Raw genomic sequence first — 17,674 nt, forward strand, 5'->3', positions numbered from 1 at the left:
AGGATGAAAAGTAAAAGCTGTGAAACAGTCAGTGTACAACGTCTGCAATTTTTTGACCATTCACAATCATTCTGACCATCCAAATTTAATTACTTCATTCTTCTGAAAAGGCCTCCAGCCTTTCTGCGGGGAGTTCTCCACTGCCATCTTGCACAGAACTGTGCGAGTCTTTAAAAGCTCAGAAAGCTTCCAACTACCTCCAAAAGTGAAAGTACTTATCCAGTGATTTTTATATATCTCTGCCCCACTCTTAAACTGTCCTCTCCCCACAGACCAACTGGAACTCTTTGAGTAAGTCAGACAAATATATTCCTCATTTGTCGAGGGGCTCATCCTCTGCTTCACACTCCTACGCACCACTCCTGTTACGCAGAATAAACATCCTCCACACCACCAAATCAAGTTCTTTTTCCTCCAGAACTCTATTCAGGGTTCCCATTCCTCTAACTGCCTGACCACCTCTGATTCCTGGGACTTTAGTGTTGATGGGATCGCAAGGATCTTCCCTCTCTCCCAATCTCTCCAGCAACTCTAGCAGGATCATTCGTCAGGCCCTCGTTTGAGTTACTGTCGCCAATGTTTCTGCGATCTCTGCCCTCAAGACTTTCGGTTTGTCTGGGTCCCGCCTCCCCTTCCCGACACTAAGTTTGTTTAGGGTCTGAGCGCAGGGGCCTGGCAGGTTCTCTCCGACGTCAGCTGTTGCGTACACAGGTCAGCCTGAGCAGGCCGCTCAGGGAACAAGGCCGTCCTGACAGGACCGACCGGAGCGCCTTTCTCCGTCGCTCCCGGAGGAAAAACGTCCTGGGGATGGGGTAGACAGCGCATATGTGCCTAGAGGCCACACAGGGCGACCCCGAAGCCATCTGGCGGGGCCAGCTGGCGTGTGGACGATTAGAACTAGGCCTGGTAGGTGAAGGGAGGCGGACTGAACGGCCGGATCCGGGACTGAATCAGGACGGGGAGGGAACCCGAGTGTGGCTGCTTTGGCAGCCCCGCGGGCCCTGTGGCGGGGGTGACCGTTACAAGGCTCAAGGAGGCGAAGAGTTGGGGAGCGTCCCCCACTCACCTGGAAGAGGCTGTCGCCGGAGGCTCCAGCTGCCCCCCTCCCAAATTTAAGCCACGTCAGCTCGGGAATCCCGTACGCGACACCTACCGCTGCAGCGCCCCGCCAAGGGACTCAACCACTGGCAGTTGGGACGGAAAACGGGATTAGGCTATGGACCAATCAGGACTATCAGCGGAGCGTTACCAGGGAGACCAGGCACGCCTTGTTTGTAACTAACCCATCAACAATGACAGAGACCAATCAACGTCGGGATGTGCTCCGCTTCCTCAAAGAAACAGCCAATAGACTCTAAAGAGTGGAGGAGGGGCGGAGTCAGACGGGAGCAAGTGTTCCGGAAGAAAATCTAAGGAAGAGCCGGAAATGCCGGGAGGGCGGGCGTTCTGGTAAGGTCAGGTGTTGATGGGACGGCCGATTTCTTCTCATTCCTCCGCGGGGTTGGCGGTGCATGACCCGGGTTAGGGCTTGGGCTGTTGGTGAGACACTGCACCCCGGGAAACCAGCTGCCGTTAGGATTGTTGAATGAGCTGTGAAGGGAGTGGGGATGTGGGTTTTGCTCTTAGAGTCATAAAATATTAGAGCCAGAAGGTAGGTGGTCTAATATGACTTTTTCATTTTACTGATGAAAAATGAGAACCAGTTTAAAGTGACTTGCCCAAAGACAAACAGCGACTTACTGATGGAACTCGGACAAGAACCTGGCGTCTGTATGAAAGGATCAGAGATGTTTCTAAGGACATGAATGAGAGAGAGAATAGTGAATACTAGGAAATGCCTTTTAGGAAGTGGGGCTTGTACTGGCCTTTAAACAGAGGTTGAGGGTTGAGGGCTTGGGTCCTGGAATGGGAGTCAGTGAGGCGCTCCAGTAATAGTCACAGAAAACATGCTTGCTCTCCTTAAGCCCCTAAGGAAAGGGGGAAAGTAGCCATTTAAGGAACTCTCTTGACGATGAGTATTATTTGAATTTATTGAGTCTTACTGTGTACCAGGCACTCAGCCCACTATATGCATCCTCACCCTAGTGCTTACATAACCCTTTGAGGTTCGAACATCAGTAAGGCCTTTGCTGGCTACCCATCTAAAATTGTAGTCCTCTGTAATCACTGTGTACTGTTCTTAGACCTGGAGATATAGCTGAGATCAAGAAACAAAAGTTCCTGCCCTTTTGAAAATAATAATTTAGTGAGGAGAGAGAAAATAAACAGTTGGCCCTTGAACAACACAAGTGTGAATTGCACGGGTCCACTTATACACTGATTTTTTTTCAGTAATAAATACTACACTATCTGGCCTGGTTGAACCCATGAACAGAACCACCTGTAAGGAAGAAACATGTATAGGGAGAACCAACTCCCTAATTTATTCTGGGGTTTACGACTACAGAGGGTCAGTGCTCCTAATTCCCACGTTGTTCAAGGGTCAACTGTAATATGGTAGATGGCAAAATGCTTAGGAAAAATGCAAGCAGAGACAGGGTATAGTGGGTGCAGGGGACTGCAATTTTAGAAAAACTGAGACCAGGCATGCTGGCTTTTGCTTCATTCTCTTGTACTTCTTAAAACTTGGAATGTAAAGGGCGGCCCTTCCAGGGCCCAACATGAGCCAGGGCTTGCAGGGCTTATTCTGCAGGCTCTCCAAGAGATTTTATTTGAGGTCAGTGAGCAAGGGAATGTTGCTGTATATCAACTGCAGCTGTTGAGGGTTGAGGCACCCAGCTGACTGCATCAACAGCTGAAATTGCTCCCTGATGACGTGCAGACCTTTCATGTAGCTGGTCTCTGTGAGTTATATTTAAATACAGTCATTAAATAAAATCCTCAGTAATCAGGATTCCCTAGTGGTAAGGAAGTCTAAATTATGAGATCTGGATTTTGTATGAAAGTATCTGTGTATACTTACCTACAGAGGTCTGGGTCTTTATCTATATTCCCCTAGGTCAGCAAAAATCCCAGAAGGATCCAGAGTGTACCAAATACCCAATACTCAAAGCCTAAGAAAAGACTGTTCTGAAATCCCTAGCCCTCATAAGTAGTAAGTCATGGGAAGTCATAAGTCACTGTCATAAGTCACTGTCTCCTCTGGAAGTGCAGAGATGCCTGTGCATACTTTGGTGCCCATTTCTTGACTAGGGCCTGCCTACAGAATGGAGCCACAGTAGACGGGAACTGGTGTCCCACCTATGTTGAGGACAGAGGGACTGCCTTTGTGTGAATTGTTTGGGCTTTGTTCTGGTGTCCCAAGGAGGCCAATATGACATGGGGTAGATTTCAGGCCATTTGTCACCATGTTGCAGTTGGTAGTCATCCTTCATACCAATTAACTCCTAGAAACAGATGCCAGAGGAAGCTCTCTACAGGAATTGGGACTTTTGTTCTCCTGACTTTCCTCCTGGGAATGTCGGCACTCCTGATTAAGCACTAGACCCATGGAGAGACTGAGCTGACGTTAGGAAAACTGAGACCAGGCCTGATGACTTCCAGCTTCCTGTACTCCTTAAAACTTGAAATGTACAGCAACCCTTGATGTGTTTTTTTCCAGCCCAGCTCCAGTTTTTGCTCTCCATGGGTCCCTGTAGATAGTCTATCTTTGATGATGGAAGAGATTAGGATTTGGGGGCTCTTCTGTCTGTGGAGCTGCAGGTGTCTCCTTGCCTCCTGCTGGATGAACTTTGGGATGGGGACCAAGGATGGCAGGTTGTTTCTTGAGAAGGCTATAAGTGTGGAATGAGTAGATGTCCTGATTCAGGCTTCTCAGAGGCATCAGAGATGCCTGAGGGATACAGAAACTTGCTGATTTATGCTCTTATCTTGCTATTAAGGCCCTGGTACCTGTCTTTCAGCTCTTGCTGAGCATCCTCAAGCAGCAGCGGTTTTGCCCAAAGGTGGGCAGGGCTAAGCAGAAACCCTGGCACATGGGGGAACAGGAGAACTGAAGAGGCCAGACATCGTTGCCTGGAAGATGGCAAGAGTTGTCTCCCAGCTCTTGCTAGGATCTGCTCCTCTGACAGCTGAAGAAAAAACCACTGTTAAAACTCCCCCTGTGTCTTCAGGGGCTAGAGATGCTATAACTGTTTGACTCAAAGGCCTGGAATAATCCAGGCTCCAGGAGAATTGATTGAGGCCTCTTCTAGCTTCAAGAGTCTTCCCCCACAGAATCAGCAGGCTCTGGATACTTCATGGAACATGTGGAGCCAGGCAGAAATTCTTGGAAGCCCTGGTAGGCAAAGGGTGGGAATGGCTGAAACAAGTAGAATTATTCTCTATAAGGGATGAAGCCACGGTAGTTTGTAGAGGAGAAGCAACATTTATGCCACAAGAACTCAGTTACTATTTCTATATGAATTGTTACTGAGCATTTACAATATGTGAGGAAGTCATATGGGGAGCAGTGGTGACTTTCTCATCCTGAGGCACCTAGAGCCAAGGGCATGAGGAACCTGAAATCAAAGAGAAGAAAATTCCTAAGAGATGTAACCATACAGCTCTTATTCAGCATTGATTCAACAAGTACTTACTAAGCACAGACCATATGTCAGGCACTTTATGTGGCTTATTTTTTATCTGGGATCTAAGAATAAATCTCGGGCCTTTAAGCAGGCTTTGTGAAGGAGACTTCTCTAGCCCATCAATTTGAAGAATGTTCTTATCATGTATCTTAGGGGATGTGGTAGGCCCCTTTTTTGGAGAACTCCCAAGTACTATAAAAGTCCCTCAGGATACAACTATATTTAATGATTAATATACTAGTACAAAGAGGTCACTAGAACTCAAGTTACATATCAAGTTGACATCTCTGATATGCTTCATAGGTACTTTCAAGGACTGTATCACTAAAGCCTACCCTCATCAATATTCCTAGTCTAGAATAACACCAAGATTAACAAAGTTACCCGACTAATACTGATATAACTAATAAATTTGCATGTAGAGCAGATATTGTGAGAATGTCTGTAGACCTCCTAAACATCTCTAAATTGTCCTAGGTGTGTCCTGCTCAATGAACTCTCCTTGATCTTTATTAGAAGATTTCTTTAACAATTAAGAGATTTTCTGCATTTATTACTGTAGAGTTCTATGCATGCTGTTTAGGAAGGTGTATTCAACCTAGAGTCAAAACTAAGATATTAATAGGTTTTGTATAACCAGCAGTTAACAGTCTCTCTTCTGATCTCGGAAGGAAGTGCAGCCCTAGCCTTTCTCTCCTGCTTCATTCCTCTCAGCCTTCAAGATTACCAACCTTCTAATTTCCTTGCCTTACACACATTTTAATTAGGCTGACAGGCACAAGAAATACAGGCTGATTAATATGAGTGAAAGATTTGGCTGCATAATTTATAGACCCAGTAATAAGACACCTTTTAGGACTCCTGTAGGGACACAGGTGTTGAGTCTCTGCTCCCTTGGAGACTCTTTTCCATTAAGATACATGACTTCTTTATGCCTGTGTAGTGCTGAGGGTTGCACATTCTAGAGACAGCCATCGAGGACCTTGCCTCAACTCGCTCTCTCTTTTTTTTTTTAATATTTATTTATTTGGCTACGCCAGGTCTTAGTTGCAGCACGCGGGATCTTCATTGTGGTGTGCAAGATCTTTAGTTGCAGCATGCAGGATCTTTTAGTTGTGGCATGCGGGATTTAGTTCCCTGACCAGGAATTGAGCCCAGGCCCCCTGCATTGAGAGGATGGAGTCTTAACCGCTGGATCACCAAGAAAGTCCCTCAACTCTCTTGTCTTCTCTATGTCTTATGGGCATCCTATGAAGCCAATTTATTCATTCCATATTTATTACTTTAACTTGATTTATTTTTTTAATCTTTCTATTTTGCCTATTAGATATTTTTTTGAGTGTATTACATGAGAATTCAAAGCACTTAAAATTGCTTGGGTCTCTTAAGGGGAGGGCAAGACCACTTTTCCATGTGTACTAGCCAAATCTGCACTCAACAAATAGTTACCAAGTGCCTTCTTCATAATATATTGGTTGAATAGGTATACTATTTTTTCATTCCCTCTTCATGGAACACTCCCCTTCTACTCCTTGAGCTGCTCAATTCATTCTTTTTTTTTTTTTATTAATTAATTTATTTATTTATTTTTGGCTGTGTTGGGTCTTCGTTTCTGTGCGACGGCTTTCTCTAGTTGCGGCAAGCGGGGGCCACTCTTCATCGCGGTGCGCGGGCCTCTCACTATCGCGGACTCTCTTGTTGCGGAGCACAGGCTCCAGACGCGCAGGCTCAGTAATTGTGGCTCACAGGCCCAGCCGCTCCGCGGCATGTGGGATCTTCCCAGACCAGGGCCCGAACCCGTCTCCCCTGCATTGGCAGGCAGACTCTCAACCACTGCGCCACCCTGGAAGCCCCATTCATTTTTTTTTTTAATCATAAAATTCTTTATTTTTTTTCTATCCACTTTATATTTTATTTTCTATATTTAAAATTTTTTAAATTTTATATTGGAGTATAGCCAATTAACAATATTGTGATAGTTTCAGGCACACAGCGAAGCAACTCAGCCATACATATACATGTATACATTCTCCCCCAAACTCCGCTCCCATCCAGGCTGCCACATAACATTGAGCAGAGTTCCCTGTGCTATACAGTAGGTCCTTGTTGGTTATCCATTTTAAATATAGCAGTGTGTACATGTCGATCCCAAACTCCCTAACTATCCCTTCCCCCCACCCTTCCCCCCGGTAACCTTAAGTTGTTCTCTAGGTCAGTGAGTCTGTTTCTATTTTCTAAATAAGTTCACTTGTATCATATCTTTTTAGGTTCCACATATAAGGGATATCATATGATATTTCTCTTTCTCTATCTGACTTACTTCACTCAGTATGGCAATCTCTAGGTCCATCCATGTTGCTGCAGATGACATTATTTCATTCTTTTTAATGGCTGAGTAATATTCCATTGTATATATGTACCACATCCTCTTTATCCATTCCTCTGTCAATGGACATTTAGGTTGCTTCCATGTCTTGGCTATTGTAAACAGTGCTGCAATGAACATTGGGGTGCATGTATCCTTTCGGACCATGTTTTTCTCTGGATATAGGCCCAGGAGTGGGATTGCAGGGTCATATGGTAGCTCTGTTTTTAGTTTTTTAATGAGCTGTTCTCCATACTGTTCTCCAAAGTGGCTGTACCAATTTACATTCCCACCAACAGTGTAGGAGGGGTCCCTTCTCTCCAAACCCTCTCCAGCATTTACTGTTTGTGGATTTTTTGATGATAGCCATTTTGACTGGTGTGAGGTGATATCATAGTTATTGCATTTCTCTAATAATTAGTGATGTTGAACGTCTTTTCATGTGCCTCTTGGCCATCTGTATGTCTTCTTTGGAGAAATGTCTATTTAGGTCTTCTGCCCATTTTTTGATTGGGTTGTTTGTTTTGAGGATATTAAGCCTCATGAACTGTTTGTAAATTTTGGAGTCTAATCCCTTGTCAGTCACATCATTTGCAAGTATTTTCTCCCACTCCGTGGGTTGTCTTGTCATTATGTTTATGGTTTCCTTTGCTGTGCAAAAGCTTTTGAGTTTAATTATGTCCCATTTGTTTATTTTTGTTTTTATTTCCATTATTCTGGGGGACAAATCGAAAAAAAATATTGCTGCGATTTATGTCAGAGAGTGTTCTGCCTATGTTTTCCTCTAGGAGTTTTATAGTGTCTGGTCTCACATTTAGGTCTTTAATCCATTTTGAGCTTATTTTTGTGCATGGTGTTAAAGAATTATCTATTTTCATTTTTTTAGTGTAGCTGTCCAGTTTTCCCAGCTCCATTTGTTGAAGAGACTGTCTTTCCACCATTGTGTAGTCTTGCCTCCATTGTCATAGATTAATTGACCATAGGTGTGTGGGTTTATTTCTGGGCTTTCTGTCCTGTTCCATTGATCTATATGTCTATTTTTGTGCCAGTACCATACTGTTTTGACAACTATAGCTTTGTAGTATAGTCTGAGGTCAGGGAGTCTGATTCCTCCAGCTCCGTTTTTCTTTCTCAAGGTTGCTTTGGCTATTCGGGGTCTTTTGTGTCTCCATACAAATTTTATGATTTTTTGTTCTACTTCTGTGAAAAATGCCATTGGTAATTTGATAGGAATTGCACTGAATCTGTAGATTGCCTTGGGTAGTATACTCATTTTGACAATATTGATTCTTCCAATCCAAGAACGTGGTATATCTTTCCATCTGTTTGTGTCTTCTTTGATTTCTTTCATCAGTGTCTTATAGTTTTCAGGGTACAGACAGGTTTTTTGTCTCCTTAGGTAGGTTTATTCCTACGTATTTTACTCTTTTTGATGCGATGGTAAATGGGATTGTTTCTTGAATTTCTCTTTCTGATCTTTCATTGTTAATGTATAGAAATGCAACAGATTTCTGTTTATTAATTTTGTAACTTGCAACTTTACCAAATTCATTGATGAACTCTAGTAGTTTTCTGGTAGCATCTTTAGCATTTTCTATGTATAGTATCATGTCATCTGCAAACAGTGACAGTTTAACGTCTTCTTTTCCAGTTTGGATTCCTTTTTCTTCTCTGATTGCCATAGCTAGGACTTCCAAAACTATGTTGAATAAAAGCGGCAAGAGTGGACGTTCTTGTCTTCTTCCTGATCTTAGAGGAAATGCTTTCAGCTTTTCACCATTGAGTATGATGTTAGCTGTAGGTTTGTTGTATATGGCCTTTATTATGTTTAGGTATATTCCCTCTATGCCCACTTTCTGGAGAGTTTTTATCATAAATCGGTGCTGGATTTTGTCAAAAGCTTTTCTGCATCTATTGAGATGATCATATGGTTTTTATTCTTCAGTTTATTGATGTGGGGTATCACACTGATTGATTTGTGGATATTGAAAAATCCTTAGATCCCTGGGATAAATCCCACTTGATCGTGGTGTATGATCCTTTAAATGTATTGTTGGATTCAGTTTGCTAGTACTTTGTTGAGAATTTTTTGCGTCTGTGTTCATCAGTGATATTGGCCTGTAATTTTCTTTTTTTTGTGGTATCTTTGTCTGGTTTTGGTATCAGGGTGATGGTGGCCTCATAGAATGAGTTTGGGAGTGTTCCTCCCTCTGCTATATTTTGGAAGAGTGTGAGAAGGATAGGTGTTATCTCTTCTCTAAATGTTTGATAGAATTTGCCTCTGAAGCCATCAGGTCCTGGACTTTTGTTTGTTGGGAGTTTTTTAATCACAGTTTCAATTTCAGTGCTTGTGATTAGTCTGTTCATATTTTCTATTTCTTCCAGCTTCAGTCTTGGGAGACTGTACCTTTCTAAGAATTTGTCCATTTCTTCCAGGTTGTCATTTTATTGGCATATAGTTGCTTGTAGTAGTCTTTTATGATCCTTTGTACTTCTGTGGTGTCAGTTGTAACTTCTCCTTTTTCATTTCTAATTTTATTGATTTGAGTCCTTGCCCTTTTTTTCTTGATGATTCTGGCTAAATGTTTATCAATTTTGTTTGTCTTTTCAAAGAAGCAGCTTTTAGTTTCATTGGTCTTTGCTATTGTTTTCTTTGTCTCTATTTCATTTATTTCTGCTCTGATCTTTATGATTTCTTTCCTTTTACTAACTTTGGGGTTTGTTCTTCTTTCTCTAGTTTCTTTAGGTGTAAGGTTAGGTTGTTTATTTGAGATTTTTCTTGTTTCCTGAGGTAAGATTTTATTGCTATAAACATCCCTCTTAGAACTGCTTTTGCTGCATCCCATAAGTTTTGGATCATTGTGCTTTCATTTTCATTTGTCTCTAGGTATTTTTTAATTTCTTCAGTGATCCATTGGTTGTTTAGTAGCATATTGTTTAGCCTCCACGTGTTTGTGTTTTTTATAGTTTTTTTCCTTGTAGTTTATTTCTAATCTCATAGTGTTGTGATCAGAAGAAATGCTTGATATGATTTCAGTTTTCTTAAATTTACCGAGGTTCATCTTGTGGCCCGGCATATGGTCAATCCTGGAGAATGTTCCGTGTGCACTTAAGAAGAATGTGTATTCTGCTGCTTTTGGATGGAATGTTCTATCAATTAAGTCCATCTGGTCTAATGTGTCACCTAAGGCCTATGTTTCCTTATTGATTTTCTGTCTGGATGATCTTTCCATTGATGAAACTGGCTTCTTAAAATCCCCCACTATTATTGTGTTACTGTCGATTTCTCCCTTTATGGCTGTTAGTATCTGCCTTATATATTTAGGTGCTCCTATGTTGAGTACATATATATTTATAATTGTTATGTCTTCTTCTTGGATTGATCCCTTGATCATTATGTAGTGTCCTTCTTTGTTTTTTATAACAGTCTTTATTTTAAAGTCTATTTTGTCTTATATGAGTATTGCTACTCCAGCTTTCTTTTGATTTCCATTTGTGTGGAATACCTTCTTCCATCCCCTCACTTTCAGCCTGTATGTGTCCCTGTATGAGGTGGGTCTGTTTTAGACAGCATATATATGGATATTGTTTTTGTATCCACTCAGCCAGTCTGTGTCTTTTGGTTGGTGCATTTAATCCATTTACATTTAAGGTAATTATCAATATATGTATTTCTATGGCCATTTTCTTAATTGTTTTGTGTTTGTTTTTGTAGGTCTTTTTTCTTCCCTTCCTCTTTTGTTCTCTTCTCTTGTAGTCTGATGAACATCTGTAGTGTTGTGTTTGGGTTGCTTTTTCTTTTTCATGTGTGTATCTATTGTAGTTTTTGGGTTTGCTGTTCCCATGAGGTTTTGCTATAGCAGTATATATATGTACAAGGTTTTTTTTAGTTGCTAGTCTCTTTCCCACCTAGAGGAGTTCCTTTAGCATTTGTTGCAAAGCTGGTCTGGTGGTGCTGAATTCTCTTAGCTTTTGCTTGTCTGTAAAGCTTTTGATTTCTCCATCAAATCTGAATGAGAGACTTGCTGGGTAGAGTATTCTTGGTTGTAGGTTCTTCCCTTTCATCACTTTAAATATTTCCTTGCCACTCCCTTCTGGCTTGCAGAGTTTCTGCTGAGAAATCAGCTGATAATCTTATGGGGATTCCCTTGTATGTTATTTAACATATTTCCCTTGTTGATTTTAATATTTTTTTCTTTGTCTTCAATTTTTGTCAATTTTTTTATTATGTGTCTCAGTGTGTTCCTCCTTGGGTTTATCCTGTCTGGGACTCTCTGCCCTTCCTGAACTTGGTTGACTGTTTCCTTTCCCATGTTAGGGAAGTTTTCAGCTATTATCTCTTCAAATATTTTCTCGGGTCCTTTCTCTCTCTCTTCTCCTTCTGGGACCCCTATAATGTGAATGTTCGTTCATTTAATGTTGTCCCAGAGGTCTCTTAGGCTGTCTTCATTTCTTTTCATTCTTTTTTCTTTATTCTATTCCACGACAGTGATTTCCACTATTCTGTCTTCCAGGTCACTTATCCATTTTTCTGCCTTATTTATTCTGCTATTGATTCCTTATAGTGTATTTTTCATTTCAGTTATTGTACTGTTAATCTCTGTTTGTTCTTTAGTTCCTCTAGATCTTTGTTAAACATTTCTTGCATCTTCTCAATCTTTGCCTCCATTCTTTTTCTGAGACCCTGGATCATCTTCACTATCATTATTCTGAATTCTTTTTCTGGACGGTTGCCTATCTCCACTTCATTTAGTTGTTTTTCTGGGGTTTTATCTTGTTCCTTCATCTGAGACATAATCCTCTGCCATTTCATTTCATCTAACTTTCTGTAATTCACTCAGTTCATTCTTTAGTTCATTTCTTTGAGGGACTTCTTCTGGTCATCTCCCAGACTAAGTTAGTGACTCTCATGTACACATCATTTCCTGCAAAATAATAGTCATCACACTTTTAAATCATTTACTTGTTTAATGTTTATCTCTTCTATTGGAACATAAGCTCCATTAGCAGAGACTGTATATGCCTTCTGCATCTAGCACAGCATCTTTTACATCATAGATGCTTATAGGTATTCACTGAATGAATAGTATCTTAGAGTTTAAAATCTCTGATGTAATAGACACTTTGTCAAATACTGAGAACTCAGTCTTTAACAATTATTAATTGAGTACCTCAAAGGTCATAAATAATAGTTGAGGGACTAAAAAAAATTATAGGGCACCATCCCAGCCCCCAAGAGATGTTCCATAAAGCAGATGGGCCATTTTCACGCAACCAATTAAATACCTACGTAAATCTCAAGTACCAAAAGAGTGAGTGAATGAATAGATGATTAATTGAAATGAATAAGTGGTTCATTTTAGAGTTGTATAGACCTGGATTTAAACTTGGGCAAGTTAGTCAATGTCTCACAGCTTCAGTTTTCACATCTATAGAATGAAAATTATAAATGTTCCTATCTTGTAGGGTTCTTGTAAGAAATAAATGAAATAATGATCATAAAATACTTAGCAGAGTCAGGCACATATCACACAATAAATGTCAACTATTTATTGCAATAGTTGCAATGAAACGCAACAGCAGCAGTTGTAGGAGAAGGAGTAGGATTAGGAGTAGGAGTAGTATAGTTAGGTTACTGAAAAGAGGCAAGGTGGGATGATTTGATGAAGGGTCTATGAATAGCATATCCTTACATTCTCAGATAGACTAGGTAAGGAACAAACTGTTAAAGACTAATGCTGCAAGATTATCTTTGATCAGGAGTTCTCAAACTTTTGGGTTTCAGGACCACCTAATATACTTAAATTAATGATGACTCTGTATTAGCGTTCTCTGGAAAAAACAGAACGAATACATCTTTTTTATAGATATATAGTTATATATAAGAAGAGATTTAGTATAGAAATTGGCTCACTGGTTAAGGAGGATAAGTCCCACAATCTGCCTTCTGCAAACTGGAGAACCAGGAAAGCCAGTGGTATAATTTAGTCACTCCCAGTCTCAGGCCAAAGCCTTGAGAACTGGGGGACTGCTGGTGTAAGTCCCAGAGTCTGAAGGGCCTGAAAACCAGAAGCTACTATATCTGACATCCTAGCTCAGAAAGAGACAATAAGAATTCACTCTTCTTTCACCTTCTTTGTTCTATTTGGGCCCTCAGCAGATTGGATGATGCATGCCCACATTGGTGAGGGCAGATTTTCTTTACTCAGTCTATTGATTCAAATGCTAATCTCTTCCAGAAACACAGACACACCCAGAAATAATGTTTTACCATCTGTCTTGGCATCCCTTAGCCTAGTCAAGTTAACACATAAAATTAACCATCACAGATCCCACTGAACTTTTGTTTAGGTAGATTATATCCAGTGATGTGCTGGTAAATGTTTAACAACTGGGGTAAATATTTCTTCAGGGGTAAAATTTTAGACATGTACCATTTACTGATTTCTGTGGTATAGCACACCCACCATGTCTGACTTCAAACTACTAATATATCATCACCGAATGTGCAGAAATGTTGAGAAACACACACACACACACACACACACACACACACACACACACACGGTATTTCCCATATAGGGATACAGTAGATATAATACTTTCAAATATGATTTATTGAACTGTCAGTTTATGTAATTTTATTTTTAATAATACCTTTTAACTAAGTAATATTGGTATGTATTCAAATGTGAGTTCATATTAATATGTAAAGTTGAAGTTTAATAAAATTAATTTTTACTCCTTTATCAAGAACATTCTTAAGTGAAGGTCATCTTTTGTTTTCAATACTGTGAATGCCTGGCTATGAAGAATGCAATGGTTACTGCTAACAGTCGGGTGCCTCTGCCTTGATTTGTGCCAGCAGTTTCACCACCATTGCTTTTGTACTATCATTGCAAATATTGACACAGTGTAAAAGGCAAATAACATCTTAGTATTATGATGAAAATAGTTTTGACTCTTTGGTAAGTGACAGGGTCTCAGGACAACCCCCTCCAGGGATCCATAAGCACACATTGAAAATCATTGTTTTATACTGTAGACTCCTTAAGGGAAAAGGTTGACTTTAATTTAAAAAAAATTATGTTGCTTATGTTATATAATTTGAAACTCATTAACCCAACTACAACAGGCAGATGTACAACTCTCCAAACATTTTTTAGTCTTACAGACATTAGGTATGTATCAATTAACATTTGCCTACAGAACACAAGCTCTTCAGTTCCTCTATTTGCTGACCAAGAAACTGTAGAACCTCTCTTCAAAAAACCCATTGAAGAAGTAGAATGTTTAAAATTTTATTAAGAAATAGGAAATATGTTTTTTTGGAAGTATAACTTTTAAGCCCTTTAATTCGTATGAGTGTGTTAGAGTGGCTATGTAGATATAGTTTTGTTACCATGAATGTTCTTGACACTTTGGCAAAGAAGAAGTAGGCCTTTGAGAACATCATGTTTCCCTCATTTCTTTGAGACATTTACAAACTCAAGTAAATACATTCAGAAGTCAAAAATAGACATTTAAAAACAAACTGGCCTAATATTTCCATATGGTTGCTTTTATTTTAAATGTAAATGTGACCTATGAGAGTGAGTCCTATAAATGCTTTTTTTCCCAGATCTTACTTTAAATGTATAGCTTTTCTGTCATCCTTTGAGACTTTACATATCCCCATTACATATATGAATTATTTTGCAACAGTCCTAAATAGGAAATGATTAAGAGTCTATGGAAAAACCACAGCCATGAATCCACGGTTTGTTCGCTGAATCATCCAAATGGTAGGGTTTCTATTTTCTCAGATGCTGTTGTCTTCAATCAGATGCCTGCCATCACCCAGATTCCTTTATCGAGATATTTATTTCTTCATACCAGCTTTGACTGTCTAATGTCCTTTCATTACACCCTGCAGGACTCTTAAACATTTCTTGCCAGGCAGGTGTAGTGATAATCAACTTCCTCAGCTTTTGTTAATCCGTGAATGCCTTAATTTCTCTCACTCTCTTGAAATACAGTTTTGTTAGATATGGGATTCTTGTTTGACAGGTTTTTTCTCTTAGCACATTGAATATATTGGCCCACTGCTTTCTGGCCTCCAATGTTTCTGATAACAAATCTGCTGATATTTTATTGAGGATCCCTTGTATGTGACAAGTCACTTTTCTTTTGCTGCTTTTGAGATTCTCTATCTTTGACAGTAAATTAACTTCTAAATTGATTAAAAATAAGAAAAAATCTTTTATATTTACTTAATTTTTACAATTTCCCTCACTTTTTTTCTTTGTGTAGATCTAATTTCTATCTTGTATCCTGTTCCTTCTAAAAAATCTTTAGTTTTTCCTTTATGATCAGCTTTGTTTTTCTGGAAAATATCTTTATTTTGCCTTAATTTTTTGAAAGATATTATTGCTGTATGTGGAATTCTGGGTTGATAGTTTTTTCTATTAGCATTCTAAAGATGTCATTTCCATTGTCTTCAGGCTTGTATAGTTTCTGATGAGAAGTCTATTGAAACTCTTATATTTGTTCCTTGGTATAAAATTTTCCTTTTTCTCTGCTCTCATGATTTTCTATTTATCTTTGATTTGAAGCAATGTGACTATGATGTATTTAGGTGTGTTTTTACATTTGTAACATAATTGTTATTTATCCTGCTTGAGGTTCTCTGGGATTCTTGAATCTGTGTTTCATTAATTTTTCAAAAATCCTTGGCCATTTTTACTTCATCTATTTCTACCTCATTTCGCTTTCTTCTGCTTCTGGGACTTCAATTACTTGCATGTCATATTGTTTGATATTGTCTCCTAGCTCTTGGAGGCTCTATTCTCCTTACTTCCCCACCCCTTATTTTTTTCTTTTCTCTTGGCGTTTCTGTTTGGAAAATTTCTATTGATGTATTGGCAAATTTACCTATTCTTTATTCAATTCTAGTCTGCTAATGAACTTGTCAAAGAACTGCTAACGAACTTAACCTCTGATATCGTGCTTTTGCTAGCATTTCCACTAATCTATTTTAAAAGCTTCCATCTCTGTGAAATTCTTCATTTGTTTTTGCACGTTGTTTACTTTTACATTTTGTCTTTTATTAATAACAGTTATTAAGGTATTGTTTTGTGAGTTCCAATATTTGAGTCATCTCTGAATCTGGGTTTGTTATCTCTCGACAAAAGTTTTTTTTTCCCAGCTTTTTTGTGTGTCTCAATTTTTGACTAAACGTCATACATGTATAGAACAGAAAAGACTAAGGTAGATACTGCTTATGCCCAGATATGGGTACATCTCTCTTTGTATCAGACAGTTAATGTGGGGTTGTTGTATAGGAAAGAATTTGTTCTTTGCCTCGAGTTCCTGGGATGGGGCTTCTAAACCCTTGGAATTTCCTGAGAGATAGGAGTGTCTTTATTCTTTTCGGTGGGCTCAAAGGGATTAGAGTTTTGAGGCTTCGAGCCACATGATATCAGCCTGACCTTCTGACCACTGGAGAGGTGTCAGGGGCTGGAGATTGATTTCTGTCACATGGCCAGTGGTACAATTAATCATGCCTATGTAATGAAACTCCAGTAAAAACTCTGAACATTAAGGGTCATTTGAACTTCCTGGTTGGTGAGCACATCAGTGTGTCAGGACGGTGATGCATCCTGATTCCATGGGGAGAAGGCATGGAAGCTCCATGTTTGGGATCCTCCAAGACCTTGCCCTAAGTGTTCTTTACTTGGCTAAACCTTATTTGTATCACTACAGCAAAACTAGTCAAAAGTATTTCGTTTCCTGAGTTCTCTGGTTTATCCTAGAGAATTATCAAACCTGATAGGTTTGTGGGAACCCCCAAATTTGTGGTAAGTTGGTCAGAAGTGTGGGAAGTCTGGGTATATCTGAATTTATGAGGGAATTTTGTTGGGGACTATGACCTCAACTTTGGAGTTTGCATTAACTCCAGTGGATAACATTCTATCACAAATGGCCAAAAAGTACATGAAAAGGTGCTCAGCATCACTAATCATCAGGGAAATGCAAATCAAAACCACAATGAGATATCACCTCACACCTGTTAAGATGTCTTTTATTAAAAAAAACAAGAGATAAGTGTTGGCAAGAATATGGAGAAAAGGAAACCCTTGTACACTGTTGGTTGGAGTGTAAATTGGTACAGCCATTATGGAAGAGTATAGAGGTTCCTAAAAAAAACAAAACAAAACCCAAAAATAGAACTACCATGTAATCCAGCAAGCCCCCTTCAGGGTATATACCTGCAGGAAATGAAATCAGTATCTCAGAGGCATCATTGCAGCATTATTCACAATCGTCAACATATGAAAATCTAAGTGTTAATGGATGAATAGATACAGAAGATGTCAGAAAATATAAACATATAATATTATTTGGTCATGAGAAGAAAGGAAATCCTGCATTTGTGACAAGGATGAGCCTGGAGGATATTGTGCTAAGTGAAATAAGCCAGACAGAGAAAAACTATATGATCTCACTTGTTATGTGGAATCTTAAAAAAAAAAGTCAAACTCAGAAACATAAGGTAGAAGGTAGAATGGTAGTTCCCAGGGGCTAGGTGGGGGAAATGGGGAGATGCTGGTTAAAGGGTACAAACTTTCAGTTATAAGATGAATAAAGTCTTCAATATTTAATCATTAAAGTTCAGTAGCAATCATTAGCATTAGCAGACATCTGCTTTGTATTGGTGTAGGATTTCTGGGCCCAAAATCATTTCCTGCCTCCCTCCCAG

General features: G+C 39.5%; 1 protein-coding gene across 11 annotated transcripts in view; it reads right to left on the reverse strand.

Moving 5' to 3' along the window:
* GOLGB1 (golgin B1) overlaps positions 1-1,174 on the reverse strand; it is an 86,669-nt gene extending 85,495 nt beyond the window's left edge. For all 11 annotated transcript variants that reach the window (XM_061194218.1, XM_061194217.1, XM_061194215.1 and 8 more), the window contains exon 1: positions 1,067-1,174. The gene's annotated coding sequence lies outside the window, so the exon portion shown is untranslated. The remainder of the gene's footprint in view (positions 1-1,066) is intronic.
* Between the last annotated feature and the right edge of the window lie 16,500 nt (positions 1,175-17,674).

This window comes from Eubalaena glacialis, chromosome 6, assembly GCF_028564815.1.
Source record: "Eubalaena glacialis isolate mEubGla1 chromosome 6, mEubGla1.1.hap2.+ XY, whole genome shotgun sequence".
Taxonomy (NCBI): Eukaryota; Metazoa; Chordata; class Mammalia; order Artiodactyla; family Balaenidae; genus Eubalaena; species Eubalaena glacialis.